This window comes from Euprymna scolopes, chromosome 22, assembly GCF_053919585.1.
Source record: "Euprymna scolopes isolate OS-2025 chromosome 22, ASM5391958v1, whole genome shotgun sequence".
NCBI lineage: Eukaryota > Metazoa > Mollusca > Cephalopoda > Sepiida > Sepiolidae > Euprymna > Euprymna scolopes.
The window spans coordinates 38703282-38720012 of record NC_136503.1 but is presented as its reverse complement, the minus strand read 5'-3'; the positions used below and the strand labels follow the sequence as shown (position 1 = coordinate 38720012).

Genomic DNA, 16731 nt, shown 5'->3' with positions numbered 1-16731 from the left:
CCACAGTCAACACAAACCATGAAAGCCATAGACTGGAAGTCCTAGACTCGAGTTTTGCCCTTGTTTGGGCTTATCAGTAGAACATATCCAAACTTTAGATCTGAAACCTGAAACACTTGCATGCAAGGCAAATACCTTGCCAACTGATGAGCTCAAAGAAAGGCGAAACTCTAGTCTGAAATTTCCGGTCGCCGGTATTGCAACGTTATTTTATTGTGGAAATAATTATATATATCATCATCTCGCATTTAAAAAGAATATATATATATATATATATATAATATATATATATATATATATATATATGAGAGAGAGAATTTGATGAGCAAGGAAACAAGCTAATTAAAAGTATTGACACAGAAACATGCTTAGAGTTTATAGGCTTGGATATTTTGATTTGAATGGTTAAGTCTTCCTCATGACGATTACCATTCAAATCAAAATATTAAGGCCTATAAACTCCTTAAGCACATTTATGTGTCAATATTTTTAAGTAGTTTGTTGCTTTGCTTATCTCATTCCCTTATCTGTAATACTAACCAGTGCATTTTTGCCAGAAAGTTAATCTCTTTTTCAACAAATTTCCCCTCATATATATATATATATATACACAGAATGTCCTAAAATGAATAATCTATTTTGAAATATAAATTAGCATCAAAATAGATGTTTATTTTGAGACGCTTTGTATGTACACAAAATGCTTGTGGGGAAAAATTGAGCTAAGTACTCAATTACTGGGGTAAGAGCCTAATATAATAACATATTGGATTATACCATAACAACAGCTTCATGCCAATTAATCGACAAGTATCAATGACAGACCAACTTTGCCTTGGGAATATTGCTTTAGCATTGTCCGATGTAGGAAAAGCATAGTTTTGATTTACAGCTACATATCAGTGTTTAAAACAAATACCAGCACTTATTATTTAATTAGAATAATTTAATTAATTAGAATTCTTATTGAGATGAGTAATTTGTATTATTTATCCATTTATTGCGGATTATTATCCTCATCTTTATACTTATTGTTTCACGATGTTTTGGCCTTCATCAGGTGGTTAATCACGATGGAATAGGAACGCCGAATCTCCTAACTGCATCCTCAGCAATTACTGCCTTCCATAGTTTGTCGTCTCGCCACGTTTTGGCCAACTAAGCCTCTGGTGGGTTTTGGGTAGGATTGAAACCGCTATCTTCAAAACCTGGATCCATAGAGATTCAACATCTCTATCCACTGCGCCACGGGCCTCGAAGGGCGATCAAAGTTGGATTTTTGGGTCTTATAAATCCATGTTTATTTGTTATCTGATCTTCCATTGTTGGATCCGTATTGAATGGTGTATTATTTATTTAATTGAAATAGTTGGCCGAAACATTGTAAAACAACTAAAAGATGAGGATAATAGTCTGCAAAAAATAAATGGATAAAATATAGCAGCACCTTTTCAAGTCACAAGACTAATGTAGTCACACACTAGTTCTTCAGTGGCAGTGAAATAGCAACGTTTCCAAGCAGAAGTTGGCGCATCATTCATAAATGCTGATTTATCAACATGAAACTATTGTGATCCAATATGGAAATATCTTATTCAAGATATATATATGTCTCATGTGTTTGTGTATAAATAAACGGGAAAAAAGCTGATAGGCTAAACAATAAAATTAGATCATCTATGGTGAGATTTTATCTTTCATCTTTATTATCTAAAGACTTTTTTTTTTTTCTTTTTTTTTATGGAAGTCACTCAAGACGGCACAAATCCTCTTGATGTAAGGGGGCTAACTAGAATGAAAGATAATGATCACAAAGACAGGAGATGCTTATTAACCTTGGTCTGGAGAACATCAAGGCTGTAGTTAAGAGGAAAACGATGAGCAAGAAGAGTTCCACAACCTTCTTTGAAAAAAAGCTACTGTATTACAATGAGGTATTAAAATATTAAATTGATGAAGACCACTAGACCAACGTGTTAAACAAGCTGGAACAAAGGAAACGGAGAATAGATTAGGCAATTCTGGAGAACACATGCCATAATAGTATTTATATAAAAGACTGAGACTAGCGACCTCGTGTCTGTGAGAAAGAGGTTGCAGTGAAAAAAAGGGCTAATCAAATTACAAATACGTTTCTGCACTTCATTAAGAACCTTGACTTTATCAGAAATGAGAAAAACATTATTTTCAAATTTACAAAAATTTCAGACCTTTTAAGAGAGAAACATTTGTTGGGAATTTTGTGTATTAATGGAAATTGCTGTGAATATCAGTAATTTTCTCCCCTTTATATTTATGTATTTGCGGACTGTTATCCTCATCTTCTTAGTTGTTATTTCACCACGTTTCGGCCAACTATTCCTCTCCCCTTCTTCAGGTGGATAATCACGACAGGATATGAATGCTGAGTCTCTTTGACTGTATCCTCAGTAATTACTGCCTTCCATAGTTGTTGTACTTACTGAGAAACGTGGTGAAACAACAAAGATGAAGATAAGTCTGCAAATAAATAAATATATAAATTACTCATTTGAAAGAATTCTAATAAAAAAGTAATATATTTCTCTCTTCTTTTTTTCTTTTTTTGTCCCTTTTTTCAAATGCACTTCATTTTTGTAGATTTTAAAATAACATTATTTCACACTTTACTGATGGAATCTTTCAATATTAAAATCTCACCATATGATTTGATTGTATCATTTGATCTATCCACTTTTCTGTTTTAATTCTTATGTTTTGTCAGATTTTCTACACTTTATACAGTTGAACATTGTTAAAAAAAATAACAGAAAGCTTCTGCTTAATTATACCTTTTTTTTTTTTTTTAATAAAAAATTAATGCATGTTCCATTTGTATCACAAACGTTTTCGAGTCTTTGTTGAATCATCATCGGGTGGAAAAGTAAATGAACAAAAAAGTTGGAGAAAAAAAAGAATTTCAAAATTTAATTGTAAGTTGTTGTAATATAGCTGTAAAATGAAAACTTAGTCAGACGCCAGGAGAAAGTTTTCATGCAGTTCCAGGAGATATATAATGATGATGGCATGTTAATGTCTATGTTAAAAAAAAAGGTATAATTAAGCAGAAACTCTCTGTTATTTTTAACAATGTTTTCTTAAATAAAAAAAATGCTGTTTAAATACACACTTTCTCTGTCTCTCATATATATATATATATATATATATATATATATATACATATAAAATAAATAACAGTATAGTTACATTCCAAGATCCAAATATTTTTTTTAATTTCAAAGAAGACTCAACATTGTGTTCTGTGTTGGTCCTCTACAAACTTTTTACTTCTTGTGCAGCATTATATTGTCATGCATTTTTTTTTCTATCTAAGCAGAGTATTTCTAATTTTTCTGAAGAGTATATGCACGAAAAGAAACAGTATTGACATAATAACTGTTTGTTTCTGCATAATGAAGCGGATTGGTAAAATTGTATCAAAATTTTAACGTGTTGGAGGAACTGTTTTCCATGAAAAATAAATATTTGGTTCTTGGAATGTAACTATACTGTTATTTTTTTATATATGCTCTGTTATATGTAACATATATTGAGCTTCTAAACAAAAACGATTGGTATGCACAAAGAATTAAATATAATTGAAAAACTTATTTTACCAAAACATATATATATATATATATATATATATATATATATATATATGTATGTATGTATATATGTATATATATGTATATTTGGTGGCAGGGAGGTAAAGGCTTAGCAAATGAAGTCAAAGGTAGCTTCGTGGCTGGGTTCGAATCTCCCGACTGGTAGGAATAGTCATCCTACATTGATGATTGCAAAAGCATGAAATACTAGTTTCTGTAGGTATAAAAGAATAATTATTATTTAATTATATATATGTGTGTGTGTGTGTGTGTGTATAACTGAATGGGATGGACATTCTTGGTCTATTTGATCAATTGATCATTCTTTCTAAAATTCTAACAAACTTATGCAAGTCAGGCTGTAAAATAATTTTTTTTTTCTCCCAAAAATCTCATTTTGTTTAGCACTTTCTTTACTTCTCAAGCTTTCAAATTGGTGAGACTTGAGAGAAAAAGAGATAAATAAATAACCTGCCTGGGGATTAGGGTTAGTTTAAACATCATAATCACGTTAGCATACCGGTTTCTGGCCGGTAGATTACCAAAGTTAAGCATTGTTGAGCCTGGTGAGTACTAGAATGGGTGACTATTTGGAAATACTATGTTCTATATGTGTTCTCCACTTGTCTCGGCATTGTTTCCAATCATCCTGGATTTCTACTTGCCACTAGAATGAGGCAATGGCGATTTTAAAAAAGGAAAGAAAAAGGTGGTTGGGATTGTGGAACCCTTCATTCACAATTATATGCACAGGGGATATCCATTGTCTCTCTTTGTAATAATTCCTTTTTTTTTTTTTTTTTTTACCCTAAAAAATGACCTTCAGCCTGGTCAGTACTAAAATGGGTGACCATTTTGAAATACCAGTTTCTACATATGTTCTTCACTTATCTCTGCATTGTTTCCAATCATCTTGGACTTCTCCTTGCCACTGGAATCAAACAATGCCAACTCAGGAGAAGAGTGGTTAGGAATTGCACAACCTTTGCTTCAAAATTCAACATATGTTATCCATCATCCCTCCAAAATGATTAGATGGTCCTCATCATTCCGATGGACGAACATCCATTTTGGAAGTCAATTTCTACAAATTTCTTCTAAGTGATTTTTGTTAAGTAGTAATTATGAGTATTTTTTACTATTCACAGTCCTTCGAAAAAGTGGTAAAAAAAGAATCAAATATATAATAAAAAAATGTTACCAAAGGCAAGATAAGTTTCTCTTCTACCCAACTTGGTAGGTTTTTAGTGGTTTTACTTAATGTAAAATATTCATTCAGCTCGAAAAACAAGCATTTTCAAAGGGTACACGATCACAAGAAAAATGGCCGCATAACAAATACATTGCAGCCATTTTTTTCTTGTGGTCACGTATCCTTTGAACTTGATTGTTTTTCGAGCCGATTAAACATTTTACATTTTATTAAAAACACTAAAAACCTACCCAGTTGGGTAGAAGAGTAATTTATCTTGCCTTTGGTAACATTTATTTGTTATATATTTGTTTTTTTTTGTACTAATTTTTTGAAGGATTATGGATAGTAAAACATACCCGTAATTATTCTTAATAGATGTAAACTGATTTTGTACTTTGATTGGCAGACCTTTGTTACAATTTTAGAATTGATGAAAATATATAATAATAGTGTGAAAATATTTCTATGGCAAGTAAGCTACACAAGAACGCTCATGTTTCATTTTTGTAGGAAATGATCAGACTAAATGAAATATGAACGTTTCTCAGTAGCTTTCTTGCCATGAATATATTATCATACTACTACTAAGCTCTACTCTAGTATTAAGCACTATTGAAATACTGAAAATATACTCAATATATATTAATTTATAATATTATGTATATATACATGATATATATTGTATATATTTTTTCTTTATTTTTTATCGCTTTATTCTTCACTGAGAATAGAAACTCATTATATTCATCTAAAAGCATTCATTTATTGACTATATAAGCAAACAGTTGTTTCAGACTGGTGTTTATATATGTTTTTTAAACACATAACAAGTCTGCAAAATTATGTTATTGCTGCATATTTAGTCACATACTATTATGTGACTAAATATGCAGCAATAACATAATTTTGCAGACTTGTTAGTCACAATACGAAACAATATTGTAATGGATACCTTTTGAAAAGTAATAAATGACCGACTGAGAAAACTTGATATTTGGATCTTGGAGAATTATTACATTACACACACACACACACACACACACACACACACACACACACACACACACACACACACACATATATATATACTCATTTTTTTATTGCTTAATTCTTCATTATGTTCATCTAGAAAAGTTCATTTATTGACTATGTAAGCAATCAATTGTTTTGGACCATCCTGATATATGGTTCACTGTATGTGCTTTTATTCATATTTCAACAAATTATGTGGTATGGCTACCAGTAATGGAAGTTGTAATTATAATAATTCCATATAGAAGAAATAAGGAATAAAGACAAAGTACAACAAAGAATCCTATGCCCTTACAAATATGTAAACAAGGACTACAAATATGAATATTTAAGGTTAGTGTATTAATTTAAAATAATTGTTTTAAAACTTACAAGTTATTTGTAACAATGCAATTGGTTTATATAGCTTGTGCATGGCATATGATGTGAGGAGATGATTAATAAAAAAAAACATTCTAATTATAAATGTGACTACAAGAAAATTATCCTCAGACAGAGGTGAGTTTTTATTGTTTGTTTTTGTGTATATTTTAACATTGATGACCCTGTTTGAAATAAAAATAAAAAACTTTTTTAGACAAACGTAATGATTTTCTGTTCCTAGTGAAGAATAAAGTGGTAAAAGAAATTAAGAGTATTTATAGCTCTAGTATTGTACTATTGGGCTATTTAAAAGGAAAAAAAAAAGAAAAGAAAAGCTATTTAAAAGGTCGTTAATATTTATATTCAAATAGAAAATTTTATTTGAAATTATATCTTTATCATGTCTTGCTATCACTATGATGAAACACGTTTTTATTGGTAAATAAATTAGCAACAGATATGTTTGTACACGTCTCTAAATGTTGGGCAATAATGCATATGTAGGCGAGGAAACTCGTGTATGTAATCAGAGGCAACTCTTCAAGATTCAGAGGGGGGGGGGGCAATTAATACCAGTAATAAGTTATGGTTAAAAAAATAACAGCAAAAAAAAAAAATTTATTACATATCTCTCTCTCTCTCTATATATATCTATATATATATATATATATATACTTGTTTATTGTTATATAAACATGCTCACATCCCGCTGCTACAAATAGCCACTTGTTTCAATCAAACAACAGATATCATCAGGCAGCGACTTGACTATTCAAAAGTTCAATGAATAACCTTATTAGATTATAGATTATTCATTGAACTTTTGAATAGTCAAGTCGCTGCCTGATGATATCTGTTGTTTGATTGAAACAAGTGGCTATTTGTAGCAGCGGGATGTGAGCATGTTTATATAACATTAAACAAGTATTATCAGCTCTTTTTATTGAGCACTATCTAACAACCTCGTTGAATTCATTAGTCCATTACTTTTGAATAAAAAAACCCGAGTATATATATATATATATATATATATATATATATATATATATATATTAGTGTGTGAGAGAGAGAGATTAGCAGATGTACCCGTCACTTCCCAATATTAAACGTAACATTAAATTCCTGTAAAAAAAAAAAAAAAAAAAATGGAAAGAAACTGAGACATGTGCATGCAAGTATTATGTTTTTTCTAAATAGTTCACTTCTTGTAAATAAAAAAAATAAATAAAAGTACTCTAGTTAAGATCAAGTGAGTCAAGTATGGTAACCATTAAGCCAGCATGCCACAATCTTTAAAAAGTGTTTTCAAATGTACTTATTCTTACATAAGGAAGCTGTCATGTGAACCATTCATGCATGCATAGTCGTGAAACAGTTGACAGATAAAAATCCGATGACCCTCCACCCAAGTTCCAATTTTTCAATGTTGACTCCTTAGCAGACCTTTTTTCCAGGTGAAAACCGATTGAAAAGTTTTCCATATGTCTGAATACCATCTATACCAAATTTCAAGAGTGTAGATCAAAAATTTGTTGAGTATATAGGTTGAGAGTTGTCCTCACACACACATTATCACTTATATATAAATTTCTTCATGAGTACTTGTACTTCCTGTGGCAGCCATCTACAAACAGATACTTTGGCAGAACGTACATTGCAATTTTTTGATAACATGAAAGTGCACTGCTCCAGTGAGTGGAAAATCATAGAAGTGTACAGGTTTTGGCAAGTCGTATACTTATCTAGTCATATAATAGAAAATTGTTCAGTATAACCTGCTCATCTATACGCAATGACATCACAAAACAATCGAATACTAGTCTAGATGATCCATGAAGGATCTGCTTAGTAAAAGCAAAAATAAAAACAAAAAAAAAAGGTTCAACAAGTCTCTTTAAATATTGGCACATGGAATGTGCCTTGTTTAACACAGGTGACTTCCAACTCGAGAACTTATTGTATGAAATGAAAAATTTACTTGAAGTTGCAGATACATATCGGATTAAACAAAAAGAAAAACAATAGTTTGAAACTTTTGAAGAAATCATGTCATAATCCATGTTAGTATGTGTGAACACCCTTCATAGACAAGGCATTGCTATCATTCTTTTGCAAAATCCTTTGCTGGGAAGTGTATTCCAGACTCCTTAACATCTCTTTTGCTCATCAACCTGATGCTGTCAATGAAATTCTTGTCCCAATGCAATAAAAAAGCAGAGAACCTGTAATATTGAAAACAGGAATAAGAGCTGAATTTTTTAGATTAGGAATGATTATTCATATTATTTGGATTCTTTGGACTACTGTTCTCATCTTGCATGTTATTTTCACGTTTCGGTTGATGTAACCTCCAACCTTCTTTGGGGGTGTATCTTGTAAGATTAGAAGAACATTGAAAAGCCGTAATAACATGGAGAGATTGAAAAGTCAGATATGGCTGACTACATAGGGAGGGAAAAACGGGGAAACCATCTACCCTTATGGGATAGAAGTAAAAAATTATAGACAAAGAAGAACGGTGGAGAGTAAGGCGACTCAAACAAACAAGCAGCACATATGCTTGGCGGCGATCACTGTGGTGTAGTAGATAAAGTATTTAGTAAAATTCAATTGTAAGTTTCACTCTTCTAGAGATTGAAGGTTCAATCCTCAGTGCGGGTGATACTCAAGATACAATTGCGAATTAGGACTTTTATTCAATCATAGCTGACAGAACGATAGCATTTAAATAAAATCACTGTGAATTAAGTTTTTGTTTGAAATTCTGTGCAGATTCCCAAGTTCGACTGAAAGATTATCAAGTTTGACAAGATACACCTGAAGAAGGTTGGAGATTTAATCAACTGAAACATGAAAATAACGCTGAAGATGAGAATAGTAGTTGGACAAATCCAAATAATACGAAAAATAAAAGCAGGAAAAAAAAAATGAATAAAGGATTTCTCCAGAAATAAATAAAAAAAAAAAAAAATAGTGATGAGACGTTTTTTTTTTTTTATTCCTCATTCTGATTAATCGTCACAACACTAGAAATAACATCTAAAGTAATTAAAATACATGGAGAAGTAATGATTGATATGCAAAAAAAAAAAAAAAAAAAAAAAAATGGAAATCGTTCAAAGACGAGTTCCTGATGCTTGTTAACCATATTCCTGAAAATATGAGACAAAGTTGATCCAACAAGTTAAGTGCAGCTGTATTTCTATCAATTCATTGTAAAATTTTCCTATGGGTTCTCTGACAGAAAATGAGAAAACGTATTGAGGATTCCATGAAAGAGTCACAGTATGGATTTTGGCCTGGCAGGTAAACGGTTGATGCTATTTTCATAGTATAATAGACCATGTAGAAAGTCAGAAAGAAAAATATCAGTCTACTTCAAAGTGGCTTTAGGCATCGTGTGTTGAAAAGCTGCATGGAAAATGTTAAAGCAATCAGAGTTGATAGCAAAATCGTAAGCATTGTTACAAATTTATATACAAGAGGCGTTTGAAAAGTAATGCCTCCTATTTTTATTCCACCAGAATAGATCAGAGAGGATGTCAAATTGCATTTATAACCTGAAAGTTTCATCTCTCTATTGCAGATATTGACAATGTGAGATTCTAAGAAAGCAACCCCTGTCATGGACGTACATCAAAAGCAGAGACGTGTCCTTGAATTCTTGGCAAAAATGCATTGAAAAATGTAGAAAAATAAATTTTGGAGCACAATAGGTCACTCGTTTTAATTGTACTACTCCCATGTTTGTGGTTTTTCAACTTTTTTAGTTTAAAAGAAAAATAGGCTTTATTTTTGGAACAACGCTCTTATGATAAAACACACTCCAGACGCCCATGGACAGTCATCATTCATTACTAGCAAAAGTACATTGAGAATGGTGGTGACTATGTAAAACAATAAATTCTGGAGCATGAACCGTTCATCATTTTAATAGTACCACTCCTGGCTTCATAGCTCTTCAATTTTTTGAATTAAAAATGATAGGAGGCTTTACTTTTGAGAGTGACTCTCATAAATACACAGAAGGTTTAATAGAGGCATAACAAATTGGTTTACAGTAGCGGTCTTGGTATGCCAAGGTTTTATCTTGTGCTTTGATTTCTGTAACGTTTTCTTGAAATTTGTGATGAAAGAACTGGAAAGTCTGCAATTAATACTGTTGCTTAGCAAGGATTTCTATTTTAATGTTTGTTATGCTCATTGCTGCAGTCTTTGATAAATTAAAACTCTCTACTTTAAAACTTAGAAGCTTCTGAAAGTGAACCGTAACAAATGCAAAATCATTTCCTCTTCTTGAGATAATATCTCTATAATAAAAACAGTTGGAAAATCCAAAGATTTTGTGTTTCTTGGTTTGGTGGTTCCAGGATCCTCATCTGACATTAGGATGAAAATAGGTATAGCAGCTTCTGCGTCTGGACAACTAAAGAAAGGATATGAAGCAGGAAGGACAAGTCAACAAACTTTACAATGCATTGACGGTTTATATCGTTGCATATGCAAGTGAAACATGGACTATACTGGCAGAGCATGAGAGGAAGTTTTTTGTTTTTTTTACATGGAAGTCACCACTTATCAAGGCCCGGAAGCCACTCGGGGATAAGGGTTATTGCGTGTACAGTAATCAATGGGATAGTGTCGTAGTAATCGTTATTATTGGAGATTTGATAAAGTGTCTTACTTAAGGGGGCGGTTCATCAGGAATTTGTTATGTTGGACTTGAAGACATCCAAGTTGTAGTCAGGTGGGAAACAGGCAAACGGAAGAGAGTTCCACAGTCATGCACTTCTAAGAAAGAAGCTTTGTTCATGGAATCTACATTTTAATTTAGGCACAGATAAAGAGTGGGGAAAATTAATGAGTTGTTTCAGCTAGACGGGTGTTTATCGTGAAAGATTTGCGAGGGGGGGGCAGAGATTGGAGCTCAGACGAGCACTTGCCATGGAAATAATGCTAAAACAAAGACAGGCTCACAACGTCTCTTCTGTGGGAGAGAGGTTGCAGGGAAGAGAAAAGGGCATCCCCCACTAAGCCACGAAATCTATTTTACACTCTGTCAAGACAGGATAGGCTGTTTTTAGCAGCTCTTGCCCAGATGTAGCAGCAGTACTCCATCCTTGGGCATACTTGGCTTTTATACAGATAGAGAATTGCATCAGTAGTGAGATGTCTTTGAAATTAAGTTTTTAAAAACCATCTTTAGAATTTACTTTGAGATACAGGGAGGAATGCAGACATGAAAAGGATGCATGATATTAGCGTATTCATCAACGTTATTTGAGCAGAAGTAATTAATTTTGCACATGTTTCTTAGCAACCAGATTTTGGCTTTGTAAAGAAAAAAAAATTATATGAAAAAATATTTCACTGAAGAATGATTAAAAAGACACCAAGGAAATAGGTAATCCAGATGAGCATTAAAAACTGTTATGCTTCTGGACTGGCCCAAGACAGTGATAAGTGGCGGAATTTTGTTCTCAAACATGTGGTGAAGCTCTGTGGAGTATGCACATAAGTCAAGTCAACTGTGTGTGATATGACAGGTTCCTGAAAATTCTTCTCTATGGAAAGCTAAAGAATGATAATAAAAGAGTGGGTGACAAAACCTGCAGTACAAAGATGTAGTTAAACGCCACCTAAAGGAAATAGCCATTATTATCCCAAACTGGAAGACACAAGCAAGTAACCAAGGAAGTTGGCATAGCAGCAGTCTATACAGACGGAAGGTAGTGATCAAGAATAGGAGAGATGTTGCAGCCAACAGAGACACTTCTGAAGACAAAATCTCAGCTGCTTTGCATGTGCTACCTGCAGAAGAATGTTCCACACTAGGAGTGCAGGCCTTCAACACCGATGGATAATGCAATGCACCAGGCCTTTGCCTAGTCATCTTCTGACATGAAGGACTGCATAGAACAAAAAAAAAAAAAAAACTCTGCTATTTGTTGAATCAGCAAAGACAGGGAACACAATAGAAGTTATTCCTTAACTCATAAATGTTCCAAAAATTTATACTTTTTTTATAAAAAAAAAAATATAATAGTCCAGTCCTGTAAGCAGACCAACTTCGAAATTAATAGCATTTGGGAACCTCTGATTGTAGAAAAAATAAAAATTGTACACCTTTAAAATTTTGGTGATGGAAGGGAGATAACCCCCTTCGATCTTTATTAGAGTTGTCTCCCCTTTGTCAACATTATTTTCTTTTTTGTTTTTTACACATAAGAAACCACAGCCATAAAACAGAGACTAACTCCAAGAATATAAAAATTCTATGAAACCAGTAACTTTTCTTCTTTCTTTTCCAAACAACAACCAACATACCTGAAGACAGTCGAAGGCCAAACCAACCAAAACATTGCACAAATAACACTCAAGATGAGAACAATAGTCTCATCAATATAAGTAATATAAGCAATCAACCCTCATCTAAAAAATTCAGAACTTTAATTTCAAGAACAGTATAAAAATTGGATTGTGGAATCTGATGGAGGGGGAAAGAAGAGAAGATGTGTAATGAACAAATACAATCTAATACTAAAGCTGGTCTATATTTTTGTGGATTATATAAACATCGAAAAGCTGCAAGTGTTGAATCTGATGACGGGAGTAGGGGGAAAAAATAGTATAATCTTTAATATACTCCAAATCTGGTCCGCACATTTTGTTGAAATGAAATATAGTTAGATGGCGGTTAAAGAATAATTCCAAGTTACTTGAAAATGTGGTTTACAAAATCTTAGAAAGTTTTTAAATCCTAGAAAGTTTAAATATAAAGGAAATTAGGTCTGCCATACTCAATCGCTTCTTCTGACAAGAATTAAGTTAAAGATTTTAATTTTTGAAACGATAACAAATTACACTAGGGAAAAATGCAAATTTCCAACAAAGTAATTTGTCAGAGTGCAAGTTGCATATAAATGTATATAAAATAAATGACCCCATAACCCTCTTTCCACAATGTAAGTGAGCCGCAGCGTGGTAATCCATCATACAATGTCTTGAGTTTGTAAAGTCTGGCAACATACATCTCTCTTCAAGTCGTGGCATCTAACAGCTCCAAAACTTTGTGCCCATTTTACAAATATTTTAATGGAATGTGTTCTGATGAACTCGTTTCACTTGTACCCCCTCGACGTACATATCCCCGACAAACCCGCTTAGCAGTAAGATCTCACCCCTTCACTATTGATGTCCCTAAATGCCAGAAAGTTTTCTATTCTAATAGTTTCTTCTCTCGACCAGCTAGACTTTGGAATTCCCTTCTTGCTGTCTGCTTCCTTGGCTGTACTAATACACAGAAGTTTAAATGTAACATAAACAAATATCTTGTTAATTTTTCCTAGACATAGTCCCAAATAGTAGTCCCTTACGTCCAAGTGGCGATATGTTTTGTAAGGAGTGAACATGAGTAAAAAAAAAAAAAATCATTGCATATGCTTTTTCAGGCAACCCATAACTGACTGATTAGTATGCAAGCAATGGATACCATAACACTTAGTTTGCTGCACATTATTGTAACAAGGGTCCATACAAAATTTCAGCGAGCTGTATCGTCCCAGTAATTTCTGAAAAAACTTCTAGAGTAAATATGGTATTGTGGCGACTAATCCTATTAATCCCTAACTGTGTGTCAAACAGATATCATAATACTTAGTTCGCTTCACTGTATCATAACAGAGGTGCACAAAAAATTTCAGCCAAATTAGCCCAGTAGTTTGAGAAAAAGTGAAATGGGCAGCAAACCAATAGAAAATATATATATATATATATATATATATATACATACAGAGTATCCCAAAAGCAACATCTATTTGATGCAAATTTATATTTCAAAATAGGTGTTTCATTTTGTGAGATGCTGCATAATACATCAGTAAAAAATGCTTCAAATTCACTTGTTGCCTCCAATGATCACCGTCAGACATTTTTGTGTGCTTATACAAAGAGCAGCGACAGATCTTTTTTTATTTTTAATTTAAAAAAAAAATTTTTTTTTAAATGTTCTTTTAAGCAAAAACAATATTACTTACTGAATTTTCATGTCGAAAATAGTAATATATCTAGAAATTACAGACATTCATCAAGTAGAACTGCTATTGTGTTTTAGTATTAAAAAAAAAAAAAAAAAGGCTATCTATATAGACTAAACATGTTGGCCGCCATGTAATTTAAAATATGCTTTAAAATTATGCCCCCTGTTTCTGAAATCTTCACGGTCTACTCTAAAACATCTACAAAAAATGCATTTTCCATAAAAATTACTTTTCACTATAAATACCTTTCGGCAGAGTTGCCGTTTAGTTGTACAAATATTCTCAAACCAGGTAATCACTAATTTTTTTTTTTGCATGTTTATTGTTTCACAAACTTTAAATTTGAAAATGTAATCATGTGATTAAATTTAATTAAAATTAACCACTTTGTTTAACAAATTAAAAAAGTAATGCAAGATGAAGTTTAAAAATGATTAAATATATTTTATTTTATAATTTAAAATTAAAACATTGACCGATAAAAATGAAATTTTGGGTACGTATGTATTTTTGGTGCCATTTTTTTTTTTTTTTTTTTTTTTTTTTTACATAGGTGTCACCACTTATCAAGGCCCAGAGGCCACTCGAGGATAAGGGTTAATAGGTATACATTAGTCATTGTGATTTTAGCATAGTAAACAGTGGGAATTTTGTAACTTGGATTACTTAGGGGGACGATTCAATTAGAACTTGTTCACATTGGACTTTTTTTTTTTTTTCATAGGTATCAACACATTATCAAGGCCAAGAGGCCACTCAAGGATAAGGGTTAAAGAGTGTACAGTAGAACTTGGACAATATAATAATAATTAGTAATGAAAATTTGGTAAATTTGATAACTTATATGGAACGGCTCATCAAGAACTTATTTACGTTAGACTTGAAGACAACCATATTGTAGTCAGCCGGAAAGCAGGAAAACGGAATGCAGAAATGATAACGTTATCATTTTTAAAAACATTCTTAGTGAGAAGGTGAGGGTGTTTTGTAATTATTCTGTACTTCCACCTTACAATTTAAAAAATAAAAAAGATATCATGAAACTTTAATTTAACCTGAAAAAAAAAAAGCAAAAAAAAATAAAAAATCTATGTAAAAATAGCATGGTACCATCTGCCATCATATGCATCCGAGAACAATATCTACTGTAAAATTAAACCAAAATTTGGTGCTTATGCATTTTTGGTACCACGCTATTTTTAAATATTTTTTTTCAGGTTAAATTAAAGTTTAATGATAACTTTCTTTTTAATTGTAAGGTGAAAAGCACAATAGTTACAAAATACCTCCTCATGTTAAGAATGGCTTTCAAAATAATATTATTTTAGCACAGTACCAAAAATACATAAGTACCCAAAATTTTATTTTTACTGTTCAATGTTTTTAATGTTAAATTATAAAATATATTTAATTATTTTAAAACTTCATCTTGCATTATTTGTTAAACAACGTGGTTAATTTAAATTAGATTTTTATAACATGATGACCAATCACATTTTCAATAATTATGTGATTATATTTTACCCATTTAAAGTTTGTGAAACATGTTAAAAAAAAAAAAAAAAAAAAAAAAAAAACCTTCTGCTAAGATACCAGTGTCGACCTTTAAGTGTCCCTTTTAGTGATTACCTGGTTTGAGGATATTTGTACAACTAAACGGCAAATCTGCCTAACTTTCTACCCAAATTTTCATAATTTTTCCATATATTACTATTTTCAATGTGACAGGTTCGTAATATTGTTTTTGCTTAAAATGACATTTTTAAAGATCGATATGTCGACTCTTTGTACAAGTACTCATTGCTGTTCGTATGTCCTTCAGGAATTATCCAGAGTTTTTCCTTTTTTGCCAGTTGGTTGATGTGTAGCTGCGACAAGGTCTTTCAACCGATCTTTTGCCAATTATTGAATTTTATATGGAAACGTCACTTACAAGTTCTGACTTATCTTCTTCAGCAAGCCGAAACCTCCTCTCTCTCTCTCTCTCTCTCTCTCTCTCAGCATGACTGAGATAGAAATAAGATGTCCAAGCAGATATTTCTTGGTTGAATGCTCCTTTCAGTTAATGTCCAATGCAACTAGTGGATGTGTGTTCTGTCAATTGCTATGTTTTCCTGTTTCATTAGTCATGGCTGACAGAATGAGAGCATACTACCCTTGCAGATTAAAAGAGTTCTGTTCGAAATTCTATACAGATTCCCCAAAGTTCAACAGAAAGATCAAGTTTGACAAGATGTACCTGAAGAAGGTCGAAGGTTATATTGACCGAAACGTTGTGAAAATAACGTTCAAAATGAGAACAGTAGTTTGAAGAATCCAAATAATCCGAAATGTTTTTCGACAAATGATTCTTGAATCTTCTAATGATAAAGCGGACTTTGAAAGGAATTTTTTTTTTTTTTTTTTTTTTTTAAACAAAAAAGTAGGTGTATTTTTCTCATTAATGTTTTCTGATAAATAATTTTTATTCATAATT

The 16731-nt window shown here is 32.0% G+C and overlaps 1 protein-coding gene across 9 annotated transcripts in view; it reads left to right on the top strand.

Moving 5' to 3' along the window:
* The window catches only part of LOC145243990 (uncharacterized), a 170069-nt gene that overhangs the window by 41215 nt on the left and 112123 nt on the right, over positions 1–16731 (top strand). The window lies entirely within an intron of this gene.